The sequence below is a fragment of the Odontomachus brunneus genome, unplaced genomic scaffold (assembly GCF_010583005.1).
Source record: "Odontomachus brunneus isolate Ranch 3 - 2012 unplaced genomic scaffold, Obru_v1 Obru_scaffold_003, whole genome shotgun sequence".
Lineage (NCBI taxonomy): Eukaryota > Metazoa > Arthropoda > Insecta > Hymenoptera > Formicidae > Odontomachus > Odontomachus brunneus.
Window position 1 is genome coordinate 3,469,624 of NW_022639453.1, and position 8,667 is coordinate 3,478,290.

The 8,667-nt window shown below is 36.2% G+C and overlaps 1 long non-coding RNA gene across 1 annotated transcript; it reads left to right on the forward strand.

The window, feature by feature from the left end:
• Window positions 1-1,055: 1,055 nt before the first annotated feature.
• On the forward strand, window positions 1,056-7,989 carry LOC116843867. Its single transcript, XR_004377940.1, has 4 exons — window positions 1,056-3,672; window positions 4,891-5,102; window positions 5,239-5,439; window positions 5,663-7,989. It is a non-coding gene; the product is annotated as an uncharacterized LOC116843867 (long non-coding RNA).
• The last annotated feature ends 678 nt before the right edge of the window (window positions 7,990-8,667 follow it).

The following is an 8,667-nucleotide window of genomic DNA, read 5'->3' on the forward strand; positions in this document are numbered from 1 at the left end:
CGGCGTCAATGTCAGTGAAGGCGGTAGTAACGGGGCGAAGACAATGACGACAGGGAGGAGGATGACAACGGCAATACCGGGAATAATGCTGAAAACCCTCACTACTATCGACAGGTTTTTTCGGGAATAGCAGCTAAGAACTTTCGCGCGAAGCTACGCGCTTGTGTGTAGGCGCGGGATTTTCTCGATGTATATTTTTACGTTCGAATTTAATCAAAATGTCTGTAAACGGAACTAACACTGAATTACTCGCCGGTTAGTCCCCTTTCCGACGAAGAGAAATACAATATACTCCATATTCCCGATATAGAATGAGAAGAAGAATGGGAGAGGATATTGTGGGTAATGTAGAAATTCCCCGGGAATTTCGGATTTGGTAATTATCGGGTATAGGGGAGTCAGCTCCAATGACCTTGACCTTCACATATATTGTCAAGGTCACTACCCTGAGTAACATTCAAAAGGTTTTAGCCGTCGCTCATTATTTATTAAAAAGTTATGAACAAAAGAAGTTTCGGTAATTATAGACTATAGGAGAGTCAGCTCCAATGACCTTGACCTTGACATATGTTGTAGAGGTCACCCTCCTGAGTAACTCTCAGAAGATTTTGGCCGTCGCTCGTTGTTCGTTAAAAAGTTATTAACAAAAAAATTTGCATAAAATGAGTCTAATTTTTGGACACTGTATATATAAAAACGATATTGTGTACTGTTAATGAGCAATATCGAATAATAACTGCAATATCGAACGACTAGCAGGGGGCTACGCCCCCCGCACCCCTCCTCAAATCTAACCTAACCTAACCTATCGTCACATTAACACAAAAGTTGAACACTTTAATAAACAATGACTGACGGTTAATGTGACGATAGGTAGGTTAGGTTAGTTTTGAGGGGGGGTGCGGGGGACGCAGCCCCCCGCTAGTCGTTCGATATTGCAGTTATTACTCGATATTGCTCGTTAACGATACGATTGTTTTTGTATATACAGTGTCCAAAAATTATACTCATTTTATGCAGCTTCTTTTGTTAATAACTTTTTAACGAACAACGAGCGATGGCTAAAACTTTCTGAGAGTTACTCAGGAGGGTGACCTCTACAACATATGTCAAGGTCAAGGTCATTGGAGCTGACTCCCCTATACCCGATAATTACCGGAGTTTATGCTGGAAAAGCCTCCTCACGAGTGCGTAATGTAAAATTTATTATATTGAAATACGGAGGGAAAACGCGCGACGTTTTAAAAACTTTCATATCTTAGGGCGGGAGGTGAGTATAAAAATCCCGCCCGCCGAAGGTTCCGACATCGCTAGTCATTTAGAAAACGCATTCCGGGAAATCTATTTTTACACCGTTAATTCCCGTAACGCGGGTGATTACGTGTAGTTATCTTTCACTTCGATGGATTTAACACGCGGACCGGCTGGTTTGTTGTTTCGTTCGGTGCGGGACTTGACTTATGAGGATATTTGGAGCCTCATAAGCTCAGTAGCGCAGAGCGCTGGGGATCACGATATTGCGGAACGTTTTCTTACGGTGTACAATGTCGGAATACCTTCGGGAAGGGAGGGGGGGAGGATCGAATAAATTAACGCGCATGGATATAGTAAAACGCTTGATTTTAAATATAAATAATCGGAATAACATGTGTCTCTCTCGCTCCATCGTCGTGATTTGCGATACAGTACGCACTGGTTTATTTTGAACGCGGTACAGTATGCATTGGCGAACTGCACAAAAAATGGAATAATATAAGGCGCCCATATTCTGCGTTACAAAGACATTTGGCCGAAGAAATAACGAGGAACGCCGATATAGTTATATCCGAGGAGGGCTGCGACATTCCTGAGATCGAACGTTTTCAACAGCTTCTTTCACTAGGAAATATCGCGATTGTTTATAATTTCAACAGTTTCGGTCACGGAGTCCCTCCGTTGTATGGCGGACATTCGCCTCTCGTTCTCATATAACTAAGTATACATTAAATGTATTACGAGCGTTCACGACATTGTAAACCTATTTTAAATTTAAAAGCCTCCTCGGCTAATATTATTGCGTTCCCTGTAACAAAGGTTACCGTGCTCGGTATGTAACGGGTCACCGGTGGTCAAACACATGCCCGCAATATCTCGGCGCGCCGCCGAGAAGCTAGACAAGCGATCAGCTGCGACGCATGTAACCGCGTGTTTTTGTGGAAAGAACTGTTTCGAACATTTAGGTTAGATTTAGGTTAGATCAGGTATAAATTATATACCTAACTTTATGATTTAAGTTTTTATGTTATAAATAAGTATATTATTAGATTTATAAAAAGTGGAAATTCTTCTAATATTAAGAGGATTGCATTTTTAAATCGAATGTGTTAAAGTTATAGGTTATTCCTCTAGATATTAGAGTATCTTCTTGAGGCCGTATATAAGCGAAGAATCCTTTAGAATTAAGTGGATTTTGCTAAATAATAGAATCTTTTTTTTGGGCGCTTAAAAGTGGTGGGGAGAGGTCGATTCGCTCAACTGTTGCGCGATATAGCTACTCCTCCCGAATTTGTGGGAAATCGCGAATTACGAGAGAAGAGCATTCGTCAGATTTTCGCCGAAGAAACGACTTTGCACGATAGCATTTCTATTCCTGACAATTTAGCGCCACATAATAGCACCCCTATTCCAAGAGCGAAAGTGCGAATGGATAACGAGTTCAACGAAGCATCGCTCGAAGATAAGCGCGGCGATGAAGGATACTCTGCGTTTATATCCGGCGACAACAAAAACAAAACCCGCGAGAGTGATCGCGATTCCAAACTCGCGAGGAAGAAGCGATTGTTAAATTGAAATCTCATGGAACCTTTGGACAGTAGCGCATATATCCTCGAAGACCCATCGTCGCGTAAAAATGTATCTTTTTCCGAGACGAGGGTATCGGCCGGTAAATGTGGATCCGGTGAGACAACTTTCGAAGAGGAACGGGACAACGAGGTGTTTATATCCAGCAGCAACAAAAAGAATAAAACGCGCGTGAGTGACAGAAATTCTAAATTCGCAAGGAAGAAAAGATTGTTTGATTGGAACCTTTTGGAGTGACGGGGCTGGAAAAATTATACTATAATTTAGTGCATTATGCGAGATACTCCGCCGTGAAAAATCTTTCACACGCCGCCGAACCGGATTTCAATCGAAACGAAATTATTAGATGACTCGAATCACAAGATGCGTACACACTACACAGACCAATACGACGCAAATTTGCCCGCTTACACTACAACGTGACGAATATCGACGACGTGTGAGAAGCCGATTTGATCGAGCTTCGCAATCTCAAGAATTACGATGATGACTACTTTTATTTGCTCACGATTATCGATGTGTTCAGCAAATACGTCTGAGTGGAGCCGGTACGGGACAAAACAGCCGTTAGCATGAAGTATTGAGAAACATCTGGGACCCTATTCTTGAATCTATATGCAACTTTACGTATACGCACGTCGCGAACGGTAAAAATACGCATACGTTTCTGTCATGGTATTCTTGAACGTTGTCTAGTATTCGCAGTTGGGAGTATATACGCTTTTCGTTGCGTTCAACTACGTTTAGCAACATCGGAAAACATACATATTTCCTGCAAACATTGACTAAAAATACGATACAATGGATTAATAAAACGGATTGATGGAAAAGGTAATGTATCATATTAAATTTCAATATTTATTATATAAATAATTAGAATTATTAAAATTTTAAAAATGTTTTTATTATAAAATTTATATTTTCTTAATAACGTACTCACGAAATCTTTTTTTATCTTAATAAACGATGTATTTTATAATTTATAATATATAGGTTAGAATTTTATAGAAAAACGTAATTTGTAACTTTTTTTATACTTATGAATAAATATTTAAAAAATATATATTAAAAGGGCTAATTTGAGTTCAAGCACAGATGTAATAGTGCTATTATATGATATACCATATATTATATGGTAGATAAAGCCTTCCTTATGTTAGGAAATAGAGAAATCCTTTATTGAATATAACATAAATCATCAAACGTTTCCGCTCAATCGTGAACCCTCTTCAGTGATAATTATTAAATATTTATTTTTATTTATTGATATTACAATTCTTACTTATTTTTGTTTTTTTAGATTTTTTAATGTTTAGAGTTATGACGGACATATCATAATTTTTGGATCAAATTATCTACTGTAAAATCACGGTTCTCTTAACGTTTTTATCGATTTTAATATCAAGAAGAACATTGAGGTCTGTTTGTTTCGCCCGAGTCATGATACCATCGTTTTGTAATTCTTTCTGTACAATCCTTGAGTAATTTTATTTTATTGTAATTATCACTAAAGAGGGTTCACGATTGAGCCGAAACGTTTGATGATTTATGTTATATTCAATAAAGGATTTCTCTATTTCCTAACATAAACAAGAAAGGCTTTATTTATATGATATAATAGCACTATTACATCTGTGCTTGAACTCAAATTAGCCCTTTTATATATTTTTTTAAATTTAATTTTTTTGAGTTCTTTGTTTGTTTTTTGAATAAATATTTGTCAACATCGAGAGTATGTCATGTTATATAACTTACAAAATGAAATACAAAATGTTATTACTAATAATATATTTTAAGTTACATCAATGCTATTTTTGCTTGAAGCAAAATATTAAACCTTAAATTTGTCATACCAAAACAAAAACATCATATAAAATATTTTAATTTGCAGTTATGTTATTAGATTAATCGAAATCGAAGCATTTTAAATGTTGGGTTTGCCTTGGTACAACAAATTTAAAGTTTTAAATTTTGTTTAAAGTAAAAATAAAATTGAGGTATAACTCGACCTTAATCACTTTTTTATGTAAATGTTATTTTTTATTGCAGATAGATAGTTTGCAAAAAGAAAAAAGATGTGCAAACATAACCAATGAACAGAGGACGCTATTAATAGAGTATTTAAAAAAGCATCTACAACTATTAAAAACAAAGATTACAGCATCTTATACTTTGAAAGATTCTATATGCTTATGGAATAAAATTACAAATTTTGAAATGCAGTTAACAGCGTTAAAAAAGATTGGAAAGGTTGGCGTAAAGTAAGCTATATTTCTATATTCACAAAACAATTCTGTATATTAAATATTTTTTTATGTATGAGGAACTTCAAATAGTTTGTATAATTAGTACTAATATTTTGATTTTAATATTTTAATCTCAATAAAAAACTTCTAGTGTTGGCATGATTTACAATCGCGGAGCAAAAAGGAGCAAAGCGCGATAAGACAATCTATGGCAGCAACAGAAGATGGTAAACAAACTGTCGAAATGTTGACATCAGAAGAAAAACATTTTCTTAATGTCATGTGTCCAACTAATATTTATAGGCATCCTGATATAGAAGAGTCGACTGTAAATGCATTGCAAGAATTAGAAGTAAGTTTTAACATAGAACATTACACATATTTCTAAATATTTATATTAACTAATAACGTAAATTTTATATTAACTAGTAAAGTAAGATAGGTATCAAATATATTATATTTTAATTATAACTAAAATATTTTACTTATATATATTATAAATATATATGCTTATGTATATTATAGGAGTAATAACATATAATTTTTACTGAACATAATCTATTTTTCTTCTACAGAACGATCCACTGGAAATACTGAGAATACTTAGAGGAATATGAGAAGAATGTTTTCTCAAAAATTATTCCTTCTACATATTCTAATAGTCAACACAATAAGGCAGTTTCCCGAGAAAGAATAATAGTTACAGAAAACAATAATAATGAATTATTAAATAAAAAGGAAAATAAATAAACAGAAATACGCAGTAATGACGTAGATACAAATTAATTTTCTTGCACAGTAAGTGAAGCCCTTCAGGACAGTGGAACGATATTTAATATAAATTTTTGTGAACAGAACAAAACTGGAATTCAGAAGAAAAAAAATGACGAATAAAAAGGTATTACAAAATGCACATTGACACTTGAAGTGTCAACAAAATTGAATAATATTTTGTAACGAGGCGTTTAAAACCTCGTCACAACGACCTGACCGAACATCCGTTGGGTCGTAAAACCAGGCGCAAAGCGCCAAATAAATCTCCAAACACAACCGCCGATTGTTCCCTCGAGTGGGGGAAACGGCGTACGTGCAAGATTCGCGAACCGGGTATAAAAGCCGAGCGCGATAACGACAAGGGACCAGTACTCAGGCTGCTCTCACGAGCGCGATCGCCTTGCTGACTCCCAGTCGGTCTGTTCATCGGCCATCCTGAGGCCGCTACAACTGGGAAAGGTGCGCTCATCATCTCGGGGTGTAGTGCCTCGCAACCGATCCGCTCCAGGAATCTCGGGATCTAGAGGTGGCGCGCTCACCGCCTCTGTCAAGCGCTCCTGACTCCCAGCCTCCTGGAGACACGACCATGAGGAAAGGTGCGCTTATCCTCCCTCGAAGCCTTCCATTATCGAGACGTTCCCGCCAACCGAGGGGCGTAGAGGTGGCAAGCTCACCGTTTCTGTCCTGCGCTCTGGACTCCCCGACCGCCGGATCGTCTCCGATCGCCTAGTAGCCCGACGCCGCGTCGCTCCCAGGGCGACTGACCTACGCAATCATAACCGCGTTGACCCGCCGCGATACCGTCCGCACCGCGACCGACCGAATCGCCGCGAGTCCGAATACATCCGACTGCGTCGCCGCCGTTCCCGGATGCCCGCACTAGGAATAAGTTCTTGTTTAGATATAAGCTCGCGTCTAGATATAAGTTCGCGTTTAGAATTAAGTTCGCGTTAGACACCGACTCAGAGTAACATACCAGAATAAATTATTTTGTTTTAGTTTACACGACACGCGCACTCACACGCACACTCACGAACCGACACCCGCGCCCAGCGTCGAAAGAACCCGTGGACACCGGCAAGCTCATCCACCGCCGTTCGGTGTCACGAGCGTTCGCTCGATCTCGTAACGGTTCGACCACTACCACGAGAACCGTGACAATTTATAAAAAAACATTTAAACTAAAAAAAGAATATTATGACGTAAAATTAAAATATATGAAAAGATCTGTACAAGCAAAGGAAAGGATAGCTCAAAGTATAGAGAATTGCAATATGTCTTAATAGAAAGTACTACACAGATATTGTATATTGTTATTCCTTATAACACAATAACTATAGAAGAAATATAATTATAATACAATTAAAGTATATTCTTGATGTCTATGTGATTGCAACAATTATGATTTCTTAAACTTGTGATTGCTTAATTGTAAGATGAGATTAATAAGATGGAGTAAATTCGAGAAAAAAAACAACGTTTTTTCATACAAAATAAATATTTACGTATAAAAAATATTCTTCCTGTGTTTATAGTTTATTTAATACAGAGCTCGGCAAGCGATGCATTTTTCAGCCGATTTTAGAGAGGTTCCGCCTGATGTTTCCCTTGCGTTGTTGCTTTGTGCGCAAAGTACAAGTTGCTCGATGCTCATGCAATTCATACGCTGTTTGCGGGGCAACAAGGCAAAGGGAATGTAAGAGAGAGCCTTCTTGGCTGGAAAGTGCATCACTTGCCGAGCTCTGATTTAATATATAAAAATGTGTTATTTTATTTTGTTTTTATTTTTGTATTGAAAAAAAATATTGTACAAAACCAACAATTAGCGAATATCACAGAAATATATCCACTGAATAAATAACACGATACAATACATTTAGTTGATATGGATCAATGCAAAGTAATCACCATGTAATTTGTGTAGACAACATAATATTTCATTGATGGCCGCTGACTGCTGATTTTATAAATTTAATTACTTTTTCTCATTGTTTTTTTAATGTCATAATTATTAAATGTTACAAATATGTTATATGTAATATAAAAAATCCGACAATTGGTTTTATGTTGTACTATTTTTATTTCAAATTATAAAAATAAATGTTTGGTAGCACAAAAGGGTTTATTTCTACATGCTCCTAATACAATTAAGAAAAATAATTTATTATCATCTACCGTTGTTTTAATCTACTAGCTGCTAAATCTGGTTCAAATCTGGATATTTCTTTCACATGCATTATGTTCTTCGTTTTCAATGTTATTTTTATCCACATAAATTCCAAAATCTAATTCTTCAGCTTCATTAAAGTTTAATGGCATTGGAACATTTTTATTTATACAAATATTATGCAATACAGCACATATGTAGATAATTTTGGATGCTATTGGCGGAGAATAGTGCAGTACTCTATGTTTTAGCAGGCATCTAAAGCATTTTCAATATTCTATTACACTGTTCTACTAATGAGCGGCACTTCATTTGCTTCTTATTATATGCTGCTTCTGGATTGTTTTTAGCTGGATTTTTTATAGAAATCATCATCCAAGGTCTTAAAGAGTATCCCGAATCACCTATAATCAAAAACAATTTAATGTAAGAATGTAATATTTAATCTTTACTTCCAATTTTATTTATATATCTTACCTAGTAGATGAAAACTGTTTGGATGTTGCCTATACAAATGAATTATCGTATTTTTTACATTTGAATTATTTCAAATGTACGTATCGTGAGTACCACCAGGGTAGCATGCATTAATATTCATTATTTTTAACCACCAGTCATAAATCTGTAATAAAGTACAGT